Genomic DNA, 13,334 nt, shown 5'->3' on the forward strand with positions numbered 1-13,334 from the left:
TTGACGAAAAGTATTGAATTGATAGAATTTTCCTCGATCCATCTGGACTACTTCTCCATGCGATTTGTTACCATTTTGATCAGCATTTACGAAGTCTTGGAAATCATATGCTTTCCCTTGTTTTTTTTTTTTATGGAAGTTCCACTTGATGATGAAAACTGTCTACACTCTGGTTCAAAATAATAGTCTACAGTACATGTGAATCTCAATTGCATTAATATCATTGTAATTGACTATCTACACTAGGAAACTGAAAAAAACACCAGTTCTTATTCTGAATAGCACAGTTGTTTAACAAACGAATAAGTTCTCAGCTTAACAATGGATAAAAATGGTTAAGTTATAAGATATTAAGTGAAAACGCACGCGAAATATTCAAAACAGCAAAACCACACATAGACATTTCTGCTTAGCATGTCTAACTTAACTTATGTTTTTTTTTCACTAGATAGGCCCTACTGTCATTTATTATATGATTATCTACTCAGGGATTGAAGAAACGGCATTTTTACATAGCCCAATGACAATAGCGTGGCCGATTTAGTGGGAAAACATAAATTATGCAACTCAATATGACAATTTTTTTTTTCAGATACGGCACTTTTCCTCAGCACGCCAGAACATTACTTTCACATCTGTCTACAAAGGGAGATGGGAAATATCCAACAATTTATCTATTGCTACCAAAATGTTAATTAAAAGTTTCCTCTTAGAGCAATGATGAGTAGTCGTTAAAATTCCCAAGGTTGTTTTTAAGACAATTTTTTAATTTTCGATTTTCAAATAATAATTGGCAGGAGTCTATAATATTTGAAAATTTTGCTACAACTTGTATAAAGTCGGCCTACATTTTTTTAGGAATTTGATCTTAAATTTGTCAGACGACCAATTTGGTAACTTCTCGCCAGTGATGAAGACTTAATTTATTTATTATAGATATATTAATTTGCCCTACATAATTTATCTGTAATACTGACACTTAATATTTTAGGAGAAAAATTCGCTCCGGCGCCGGGGATCGAACCCGGGCCCTTGGTTCTACGTACCAAGCGCTCTGACCACTGAGCTATGCCGAATTCAATCCACAGCACCGTATCGAAATAACTTAGTAAGAAAATATTTTAAAATAATAAATAGATTCAGCTGTTACTAAGTGGGTTTTATTTTAAATCATTTAACAAAGTATATAGGCCTATGTGGAAAATAAGTCTACATATATAGGGTAAAGTTGCCTAATTCCGTGATACTCCTAATTCCGATATACGTTTTTTTTCGCTGAATGAAACGGGATTGGTTATCTTGCTATGAAGTTCACCAATGTCTCAAAAATAGACGAAAGATGCACTCTTTCGAGAAAGATGTCTGGCGCTATGGTCGAATGGCAAAGCTTTGACTGACATTCAATTTTAAAAACGTATCACGGAAATAGGCAACTTTACCCTATATATCTATATATATCTGTGATACCCCTAATCCCGTGATACGTTTTTGAAATTGAAAATTGAAAAGACAAAGTATATGATTATGTCTCGTGACGAGAATATTGTACGAAATGGAAATATAAAAATTGGAAATTTATCTTTTGAAGAGGTGGAGAAGTTCAAATATCTTGGAGCAACAGTAACAAATATAAATGACACTCGGGAGGAAATTAAACACAGAATAAATATGGGAAATGCCTGTTATTATTCGGCTGAGAAGCTTTTATCATCCAGTCTGCTGTCAAAAAATCTGAAAGTTAGAATTTATAAAACAGTTATATTACCGGTTGTTCTTTATGGTTGTGAAACTTGGACTCTCACTTTGAGAGAGGGACATAGGTTAAGGGTGTTTGAGAATAAGGTGCTTAGGAAAATATTTGGGGCTAAGAGGGATGAAGTTACAGGAGAATGGAGAAAGTTACATAACACAGAACTGCACGCATTGTATTGTTCACCTGACATAATTAGAAACATTAAATCCAGACGTTTGAGATGGGCAGGATACGTAGCACGTGTGGGCGAATGCAGAAATGCATATAGAGTGTTAGTTGGGAGGCCGGAGGGAAAAAGACTTTTAGGGAGGCCGAGACGTAGATGGGAAGATAATATTAAAATGGATTTGAGGGAGGTGGGATATGATGATAGACAATGGATTAATCTTGCTCAGGATAGGGACCAATGGCGGGCTTATGTGAGGGCGGCAATGAACCTCCGGGTTCCTTAAAAGCCAGTAAGTAAGTATATAATTTATATATGTGAGTGGGTGGGTAGACAGGCCTTAAAGAACAAATAAGTTACATGACCTGCCAAAATTTTATGTCACAGCATCAATAAATGTACAAATAAAATATAACTTATGGCCAGGGTAACTACATATTATACCCACTTAGTAAACGATGTGTTTAAGTTGTTTATTGGCAGGTTGAATATTAGGCCTATAGGCTACTTAACTTACTTATTTACAAATGGCTTTTAAGGAACCACGAGTTTCATTGCCGCCCTCACATAAGCCCCCATCGGTCCCTATCCTCAGCAAGATAAATCCAGTCTCTACCATCATATCTCACCACCCTCAAATTTATTTTTATGTTATCCTCCCATCGACGTTTCGGCCTCCCCAAAGCTAACATAATGTGTATAGATGATTTCACGTTAAGAAAAAAGCATTGAGCATATGAGGCTATTCCATCAAATGATCAGTTGTCATAGAAACGCCTATCTATCACATAGCTTGTACAATTAGGCATGGCCCATAAAACCAATGCTTTTTTCTTAACGTGGAATCCTCTATAGTATGAAAATGAAAATTTAATTTTAGGCAGGCTGGATATTATAAATTAAGTTATAATAATGTGTAGTACGAAAATTAAACTAGGCCATATTATTTTTATGGAATTATGGACTGTCATATCTATTATACTGTTCATGTTATTCTATTTTCATCATCCTTATTGTCATAGATTACATCTACTGCTGCTAAAGAACTGTCATTTATTTGAATTTTACGGGAAGAATGTAATTGTAGCCTACTTTCTATCGGTACCTCTTATAGTAAATACTATCGTATCATGCATTAAAAAAAATATTGTGAGGTACTTGTAGGATTAGGCCTGTATAAATTCCTGTTAATGTTTAGACTAATCATAATTTTGTAACAAAATTATCTCTACTTACAACTGTATAGAATAGGGATGCAGAACTGGCGAGAGGGGATGAAAGCATGGGGAAAGCGTTGATTCCCCCTCCAAAACCCATCGGCATTGAATGACATCTCTGTGACCCGTACGCAGTCACATATCACAGAGATTGAATACAAATTCCCTTCCCTACCAAGTCAATGCCGCAGGGGGTGGAAGGAAGGAATGAGTGACATATTCCGCCTTGTGATGTATGCAACAATTAGCGCCCTCTTCTGCAAGCCTGGTATAGAACTTCACAAGATTTGTTCTAGATCCTTACGCAGCTAAAGCATGAAACTAGGAATGGGGAGGGTAGGTCAACGACTTAGGAGCGCGTTGGAACCAGTGAGCTTAGAGTTCACTGGCTGGAACATGGGCTCTGCTTCTGCAAAGCAACTTCGGTTCTGTAGAGACTGGGCAAACTTGAAGCGAACATAGCGCCTCTAATGCATGACGCTAATATGGATTGTCATCAAGTTTATTTGAAGACAAGTCAGATACACATTGTATAGGCCAATTTTGTACTCTTTCCCACCTCCATTTTCTCGCTGTAGGTTCTCCAGTTACTAATGTACAGTAGGCTAAAATGTGAAGAAAGTGAAAACATTATCAAAATATATAAATTTAGTTCATTTTCACACTTATATTTTTTATTAGGTCTATTGTTAAATGTAGATTCGTTGACACTCTTTCACTATAGCCTATCTTAATCATAAATGTTATGATTAAGAAAAATTATTCCAGTACGTAATAGGTAATATGATTGGATGAATAAAGTAGTCAATAAATAGTTGGATGCCTTGAAAAATTAATGTAGCCTACATTGGACAAGTAGACGTTTGCAATGGTAGATATATTGGTAGATGTGTAATTTGATGAACTCGTTTATACTTGTGGGTTTTAGTAAGCAGATATGAGTGGACGTTGTAACTCTTGTTGACTGACTGAACAGATTCGTAAAAATATCATGTTTCTTTGTAGTTTTAGCATAGGCCTAATATAAAAGATCATTTTTATTGTTTCGTTGATTATTACTCTACAAATAAAGTGCGATTCCCTCGCTAGAGGCCCTAGTAAACGTCTGTCTATAGAATTGCCATTTACTTAAAGTTTGTCTGGAAATTTTGTATGTAGGCCTACCTTCACCAATGTAGGCCTATAAGCTTAGCAGGATGTAACCCCTCGCAATAGGTTTGGACTCTTCCAGTAACCTTGATTGTTTTTTGTTCCGCTACACTGCATCTTGGTAGACTACTGTTGGCTCGAATGTCTAGGGCAGTGGTTTCCAAAGTGGGGTCGCGACCCCCCATGGAGGGTCATATAAATGGGTCCGGGTGGCCACAAAACGCGAACAGGTAAAGATAGCTATAAGATGGAGATATGTTAATTGCCACAAAATTACTTGCGGTTAATTTTAGAGTTGGTATCTGCAAGATACAGTGTCTATCATTCTTATTAGTACATATCTAATTTAAACGAATAATACAACATTTTATACAAAATAATTATACTTATATAGCAATACTTGTGTACTATGCTTTAAAACCATTTCTTAGAACTTCAATTTAAAACTAGCTTCTATTTTAATCCGTAAATAACAGAAATATTAATGAATACATTAATTTGAAAGTAAAATTGTATGTCATTTATATTCGTACACTTGAGTAATGTTGACATATTCGGGAGTCCGTGCCTTAATGGTGACAGCGAGTGCAACATAAACAGTGCATTACTCCGTGCTGTAGAGTTTGTTTTGCTTCAGCAGTCACTTCTGTTCAAAATGGGCAAATCGAAGGAGCTCAGAGCCGAACTAAAGGGGACGAAAGTTATGACTGGCTCTTAAATAGGAATATAGTAAATAAAAGCCACTCCGCGATATAATACATGGTTAATACTTTCAAATACTGTTGATCTACTGCAAATCAGAAGAGGAAACCGAAAGAAAAAATTCTTAATGAGAGGGAAGGACGTTTTATCATATGACAGATAAAATCAAATCCACGGTTAAGTGTGCCGAAACTACGTCCTCACATGAGAAAAATCACCAGGAAGACTGTTAGTGAATCAACGGTGCGGCGTGCCCTATATAAATATGGATTTCATGGTAGAAGGAGAAGAAAGAGGCCCTTTGTAAGTAGGAAAAATCGAGTTTTAAGATTTAAATTTGCTAAAGCTGGTGTAAATAAGGAACAAGAATTTTGGAACAGTGTTATTTGGTCGGATGAGACCAAGATTAATCTATTCAGATCCGATGGTGCCCATAGAATGTGGAGAAAGAAGAATGAGGGCGACGAAGTGGATAACACTCTTTCCACTGTGAAACATGGATAATGATTTGGTGCTATATGTCCTCGAAAGACATGGGTACAATTGACTTCACTGATAGAATTATGAACAAAATGATCTATAATAACATCTTAAAAAATAATGTCAAGTAAAGTGCAATAAACATTAGTTTTCCGTCTGTCTACATTTTTCAACAAGACAATGACAGGAAACAAACAAACAATGAACAAACATTGGTTGATAAAGTACGTACCGAGGCACCTCCATACTCCTCCTCATCTTGCATTTATGATCCAGACTTAAGGGAATTGTATATAAAAATACAATTTCGTCCTAAGAACATCTCAAAACTATTGTGCTGACGGAATGGCGAATGTTCACTCCCCAACAATGTAAAACGTTGGCAAATTCCATGCAGAGATGATGCCAGACAGTGACCAAAGTCAGAGGATATGCAACCAGATACAAGCACGTAATTGTTTGTTATTTATGTATAGTTATATAATTGTTTTAGTTGTTACTAATAGTGTACGAATACAAATGACAGGTGAAGAAATTCTTTTTTTTCTTTTGTTAAGTTTTATTTATTTAAATGTTTATGATATATCATGGAGTTTATTTTTTGTTTTAAGTTATTTGTATTCATAATACTCCTGAACAGAATTTTCAAAGAGAAATATAATACTTTCATTTCATGTGTCCTTTATCACTAAACTTGTTACATATTTTCACTTGTACGAATAAGAATGATAGATACTGTATGTTAATTGCCAAATTTTGTGGTTGGTAGGCTACCTGTGTCGATCAAGTTGCTTAGGTTTCATATCAGTGTTTGTTCTACCCTGCTTAGTGATGGCAGTGCATTTGACTTACAGTGAAAAAGTAAACAACTTTTAGTGTTCAACAATTTTAAATTTTATGTTTGTTATATATCTAAAAGTAACAAACATAACTTACAGTACATGTGTCCAAAGAAGCTGCAGAGCGAAGGTTTACACAACAGGGTTAACTGAAGAAATATGTGACGTGGATAAGTTTGACTTTACTCATAATTTAATCATACGAGCATAGCCGAGGTAAAATTAAATCGACAAGAAATAAGCAATACTTGCAAAAGAAAAGCAATAGAAAACTTATCTGAAAACCTTAAAAAATCATTCGTGTTAAATTGGCAAATCATGACAATGAACATGAGTTGCAAACAGCGGATCTTGAACTTATTAGGCGAAATATACATTTTGCCAGATCAGCTGTACATCCCGCATTGTCTAAAACAAGACAAGAAATCCAAGAAGTGCTGGAATTAGTACCCATAAAGACAAATAGAGGCGAATATTTTATTCTTGAAAACAACGTAGAAAGTGAGTTAGTGATTTTTTCGTGTACCACAAATGTATCAGCTTTGGCTCTGCGGCAATTCAAATATAGCTTGTGGCAATTCACATAGGCTATCTCATACTGTCCACACCTGTGGAGTAACTTAACGGTCACCGCGTCTGGCCGTGAAACCAGGTGGCCCGGGTTCGATTCGCGGTCGGGGCAAGTTACCTGGTTGAGGTTTTTTCCGGGGTTTTCCCTCAACCCAATATGAGCAAATGCTGGGTAACTTTCGGTGCTGGACCCCGGACTCATTTCACCGGCATTATCACCATCTCATTCAGACGCTAAATAACCAAAGATGTTGGTAAAGCGTCGTAAAATAACCTACTAAAAAAAACATATCTCATACTGACCCAACTGCAATTTTGTGGCACTTCACCATTACCGATATAAATAGCTGAGGTGGATCGCGAGATGATTTACAAAATAAAACAAAGAATCCTTATCAACATTGGTCTACATTTATTTTGCATTTAGAAACATAAATAAAAACAACGCTGAACTTAAAAATAAAAGAAAATATTTCTAAATGTAGCCTAAAGTAAAAATAATTAGTATTATAAATGTGTCTGTCTTTTTTTTTTTTTTTTTTTTTTTTTTTTTAAGAAAGTATCCTCTCAAATCTGGACTAAGCATTCGATATATAACTTAGCCTACACAGTAATATATGAGCCGTGTAAGTCAAGAATGGGTAATGAGTGTTAAAATAAACATTCTGTAAAATACAGCGCAAAGTAGCAATTAATATTCAATTTATTTAAATTATTAGTAGTCAGTGGATAGCACGAAGGACATATTAATTGCTACTTTGCGCTGTATTTTACAGAATTTTTACTTTAAACCTTATTATCCATCCTTGACTTACACCACTTTTGCTCTGAACAGTTCATATTTTTCAAGCTCAAGGCGATTTTTCGCTTTTGTTTAGTCTAAATGGCAATTACGGACGAGAAATTTATTTTGCATAAATACGAGATTAGAAAAGTTATACAAAATTTAAGAGCTTCTTTAACAATGTACAACATCTAAGAGCGCGTGTTCTTCGTTTATAAATAATGGCAAACAGTTTCAGACCTGTGAAGAAGTTCCCGTAATCTCTAACTTTCTTACCAATTTCTGTGTGCAACACTTTGAAGGTACACGGTTCACGCCAAATTTAATCTGAAATGCAAAGACACAAGTCTGGCGCCTCTAGAGAGGGAATCACACTGTATTAATGTACATAAATTCTACTAGCAAATGTACTTGGTTTAATTGAAGGAATGTCTCCACATTGATAGTTTGTAGAAGTGCATTTCTTGCAACTGAACACTGCCTAGTACCTACAGAAATGACCTGTTGCTTGTAGATACTGTCTTCCTCCGACGAGTTTAGCGCTGGGACCTGAGGTATTCTTGCCATCGGTGCGGGGGCTTGCAGGTAGGTTCTTTTGTTGGTACAGACAAGCCGAGCCGGGCGGAGTGGGATTAGGCCGGGTGCACACAGAATCAGACGCGGCGCGACATTTTGTCTCGTGGTACTTGTCTCCCATTGTTTTCTTATGATGTGGTGCACACAGAATCAGACGCAGCGCAACGGTCGCGGGTAGACACGAGGAGACACGAAGAGACAATATCGAATGACGGCTTGAAGTTCGTCGCGAGGAGACTTGTCTGATGGCTGAAGCGTACTGCGCATTCATTAATAGCCACGGCCGCGATAGCAAGCTTCCTTGTCTACAGACACTATTGTCAGCGGTTTTCCCGCTAGATCTAGCGTTTTTCGGCGTTAGTTTAGCGGGTAAAATTTATGAAATTTCTATTGCTGATATAGGGATTTAACGGGTATTTTTAACACTCTCAGCGGCAAAATAATATAATTTTAGGAGAAACTGCACTTAGTGTCTCGCAAGAAATTTTTCTAAGTCCAATGATGGGACACTGCGCATGCGCAGGACACAGACAAGTAAAGGTGCTACCACACCATAGATAAAGCTAGTGCACTAACGTAACATGTACTTAAACCGTTTTAGCATGTACATTTCACAATAGCTGAGACTCAACATAACAAATGGCGGCAGTTACAGTATATTGCATCGTTTAGGGCCGTTTTCTCCAAAATTAGTTAAACTTGGGATAAATTAAAACCCGTTCAACTTTACTATTCAGTTTAAACATGCTTACATTTTCTCCATAATATCTGGCAGCCCACCCGTTTAAACTAATGTTGGCACTAGATGCTCATGGCTTCTCATGTGTTGGCTACACTGAACAATAACTTGATTACTGATGGCGCGTCAACATGTCAGCCACAGATCAGGATGTCAGCTGTTTAAAAAGAATTAATGCTATAATCAAATCAACGCAAATAAAGAAGGAATGCGTCTACTAGTTTCACAAATAAATCATTTATATCCATGTGAAGTGTTGTCTGTCATTTAATCAGTACTTTTCTTGAATTTATTGGAAAGCATTCTCGATTCCACTTTTCTCTGATAGGCAAGATCGTACAATAACTTGTGTCTTGTGTTAATGTGTATTATCTGATGGCATATGTGGATCCATTTTAATATAAAAATTAATTTCCGTTAGTTTATTCCTTTCCCTCCGAAAATCACGATCTTAATTAATTTCAAGAAGACAATTTCCAGCTTTTTAACGTGTTCGATAACCCACTAAATTAGGCCTACCTGATGTACCCAGGATCTTGATAATTCTAAGGGAAATTGCTTTTATTTTTAACATTGTAGTAGCTATGTGACCTAATCTATTTATGTAATATTCACAAGCCCTAGTTTATAATTGGCTAGAATAGGCAAATGCCCAGCGCAAGGGAGCAAGAAAAAGTATTTTAAGTTAGGATGTTGAAATATTGTTAAATACATGCTCAATAAAAATGAATATTTATAAATAATGTAATAAAAACAGCCTTTTGTTTGGTGAATTGGCACAATTATTGTTTTACATTTTTGTTTGGTAATAGAATGGATGAAGTTAAAGAAAGAGGTTAGGGTGCCAACATTTGCTCTGTCCAGTTTTCCAGTGACCTAAACCCAGGGCCTAAATATTCATAATAGGTTTCATCCTCTTGTATTATTTTTATTTCAGTAAACGGTTGGTTGCACTGTATGATTGGTTTATCGTCCATTATGAATTTTGATCAGATTATCATAGGCTGATTAATGTACACTGTAAGGTCCTGTGTTCAGAAATGTAGAATTCAGAGGAAAAAAAGTAAGAATTTCAGTCCAGTAGAAATTGATTTACTGCTCTATTTAGTTAGTACAAAGAAAGATATATTAGAATGTAAGAAAACCGATACTACAACTTTAAAAGACAGAAAAAGCTTGGCAAGAGCTAGCAGAAAGTTTCAATGAAATTAGTGGAACTGTAGTACGGTAAGAGATTGGAAGATATTAAAGGGGAAGTATGAAAACCTCAAAAAGACCTGTAAAAGTAGATTTTCCGAAGATAAAAAATACACCTAGGTGCAGGTGGAGACCCAAATCAACCGAACTTAATAATAACTTATATTAAAATAAAATATATTATTGGCATAATACAACTTGAGGGGCCACCATCTGTATGTGACTCAGATTGTACTGGCCAGTCATTACTACTCGCATCTGTGGAGCACCCATCTGCAAACATTGGAAAAGCACAATTTCCTCCTGAAATCCAATCAATTCAAAATTCCAATGTAATTCCCTTTCATCTGTGAATCTATACAAGTCTGTAGCTTCTGAATCCCAAGCAGTTGTCGCAGGTGACGATTAAAATCCCACTGATCAGGTAACTGAAGATATACCAATATAATAGTATTTCAGGATAATATAAAAATTAATGAAGTAGAAGCCATTCCATGTAGCAGTCAATTCAGTATTAGGGACCTAAGGAAACCTACTTCCACTCCACTCCTAGTAAAGAAGAAAAGGCCATCACAAGACAGTTCATTGGCAGGAAATAAACTTATGGCATTATGGCAAGAAAAACAAGTTCTGCAGTTACAAAAACAAGCAATAGAGGATCAAATTTAATTCCAAAGGATGGAGCATGAATTTAAAGTACCGGTAACATATACAATATTATGAAAGAAGAACATACAGTGAAGATGAAACTCACGGAACTTTATATAAAAAATAAGGAGTTTGATCTTGAGATGAAAAGAAGAATTCTTGAACTTGATGTTAGGAATAGAGAATTGGACCTTAAAACAAACTGCTAACTGAAATCACAAGATTTTGATGTAGTTATGGTGTTTATTTTGTTCAAGTCTATATGTTCTTTTTTATTTAAATTAAAAAATTTTATCTAACGTATTAAATAACTTTAGGTACCGGTAACTTATATATTTAAAGGCAGTATTCATAACTTCAGTTTTGTAGTGGTTTTTAGTGGTCCTAATATGTTATGATGTCATTTTGATATTTTCATAAAGTCATTCGGTTTATATTATTCACTGTATTAATAATACCATAATCAACATATCACATCAGGTTATCATGCTACTTAAAACAGAAGATATTTAAATTTATGTAGCTTCTTAAGTAATTGGATAACAAGTTAATCAGTAGGTAATTTGACTTAATTCCAATTCAAAACCAACTTTATTGCATAATTGCTTAATTACCAGTGAAGTAAAGTTATAATATATACTTTTGAAAATATCCAAGTTTAACATGAATAATAAACAATGTTACATAATTTATATATGGCTTATTTATAATATAGGCCTAGTAATAACACATAAGAAAAAAACAGTAGGCCTAGGCCTAATTATAACATGACATCAAAATGTTCATAAATCAATTGTTAGTTTCATTTCTAAATATTTTAATAGACATGAACATAATATGAAATATACAGTATATTCCCTCCAGCTAATTTCTTATATGTTAGAAAATAAATACACTGCATATTTCAAGTAATTAGTTACATTATGTCATTGAAATCCGACATTGATATAATTTTGATACAAATCCATATATATTTCAACTTGTAACATCACTGCGTAATTAAAATAAAGTGGAATTTTTACATAAATTGTGACTACACTATAATGTGTTAAAATGTTTGTGTATCAGTAACTTAGTAATATTTTATATAACACAGTTACAGTTAAGTCAGGTCATCATTAGATTCTATATTATGGAGGTTGTGTTGCATCTAAAGCTACACCACACAAGATAATAAGTCAGGTTTAAAAAAATAACAATTTTAGGCTTAATAATTATGGTGTAAGTTACTGGTACTGCTTAATTATCAGTGAAGTAAAGTTATAATATATACTTTTGAAAATATCCAAGTTTAACATGAATAATAAACAATGTTACATGTACTGCAGTGAATAAAACTCATTTTATGTTAATTTAATCTCTTCCTTCACTGGTTCACCAACAAATCATGGAAGTACTGATGGATAAGGTGGTTTCGCCTGACATTATTTTCTGCTACATTTGGGTGATTGTTAGCTGCTTGAGGGAAGTTATGCACAGCGTTAATTGCATCCAACTGGTCATCAGTAACAGGAGATATATTTTCATTCTCATTGCAAGCTATATTGTGCAAAATAGCTGTTGCCGCAATTACACTTTGAATTCTGTCCAATTTTAGTCTGATTCCAGTAGCTAAAACAGGAAATCTTCTTTTCTATACCCCATAGCTCCTCTCTACTGGACTTCTAGTCTTTATGATGGCCTCCTGAAAAAGTTGTTCCTCTGGCGTGTGTGTAATTGTCAGTGGTGTAATAAGATAATTTTGTACAGCATATCCACTGTCTCCAACTAGAATGGCTGCACCAAATTCTCCATCTTCAAATCGCCTCTTAATTATTGAAGAATTAAAAATATGTGAGTCATGAGATGAGCCTGGCCACCTAGCCACAATGTCTCGAATCAACAAGGAAGAATCAGACACAGTTTGCACATTAATTGAAAAAAAAATTCCTTTCGATTTCTGATGATTTCTGAATCTCCTCCACCTGGTGATTGTATTTTCACATGTGTTCAGTCAATTGCACTTATATAGTTAGGAAAACGCCAAATCGTATAAAATCCGTGCTTAACCCTTGCCGTTCCTTTAGGTGTTGTTGGCATGTTGATATAACGCTGTGACAAATGTCCTATAGCTGTAGAAACTTTTGCAAGGACTGAGAGAACAGAGACTGGAATTAGAGTACAGAGAGTGGACTGAGAGGACAGAGAATGATCTGAGAGTACAGAGAGTGAACTGAGAGAAGATAGTGGACTGAGAGGAATGACAGTGGACTGAGAGGACAGAGAGGAGCCTGGGAGGATAGATAGAGCACTGTGGGATAGGGAGTAAGCTAAGAGAAAAGAGGGAACAGAGACAACTGAGAGGACAGAGAGTAGACGGAGGGGACAGAGAGTAGACTGAGAGGAAAGGAAGTGGACTGAGAGGACAGAAAGTGGACAGAGATTACAGAGAGTGAATTGAAAGTACAGAGAGTAGACTGAGGGGCAGAGAATGGAATGAAGGGACAGAGTGGACGGAGACGACAGGGAGAGGGC

At 35.5% G+C, this 13,334-nt stretch overlaps 1 non-coding gene across 1 annotated transcript; it reads right to left on the minus strand.

The window, feature by feature from the left end:
- Window positions 1-1,003: 1,003 nt before the first annotated feature.
- Window positions 1,004-1,076, minus strand: TRNAT-CGU (transfer RNA threonine (anticodon CGU)). Its single transcript has one exon. It is a non-coding gene; the product is annotated as a tRNA-Thr (tRNA).
- Between the last annotated feature and the right edge of the window lie 12,258 nt (window positions 1,077-13,334).

The sequence above is a fragment of the Periplaneta americana genome, chromosome 4, assembly GCF_040183065.1.
Source record: "Periplaneta americana isolate PAMFEO1 chromosome 4, P.americana_PAMFEO1_priV1, whole genome shotgun sequence".
NCBI lineage: Eukaryota > Metazoa > Arthropoda > Insecta > Blattodea > Blattidae > Periplaneta > Periplaneta americana.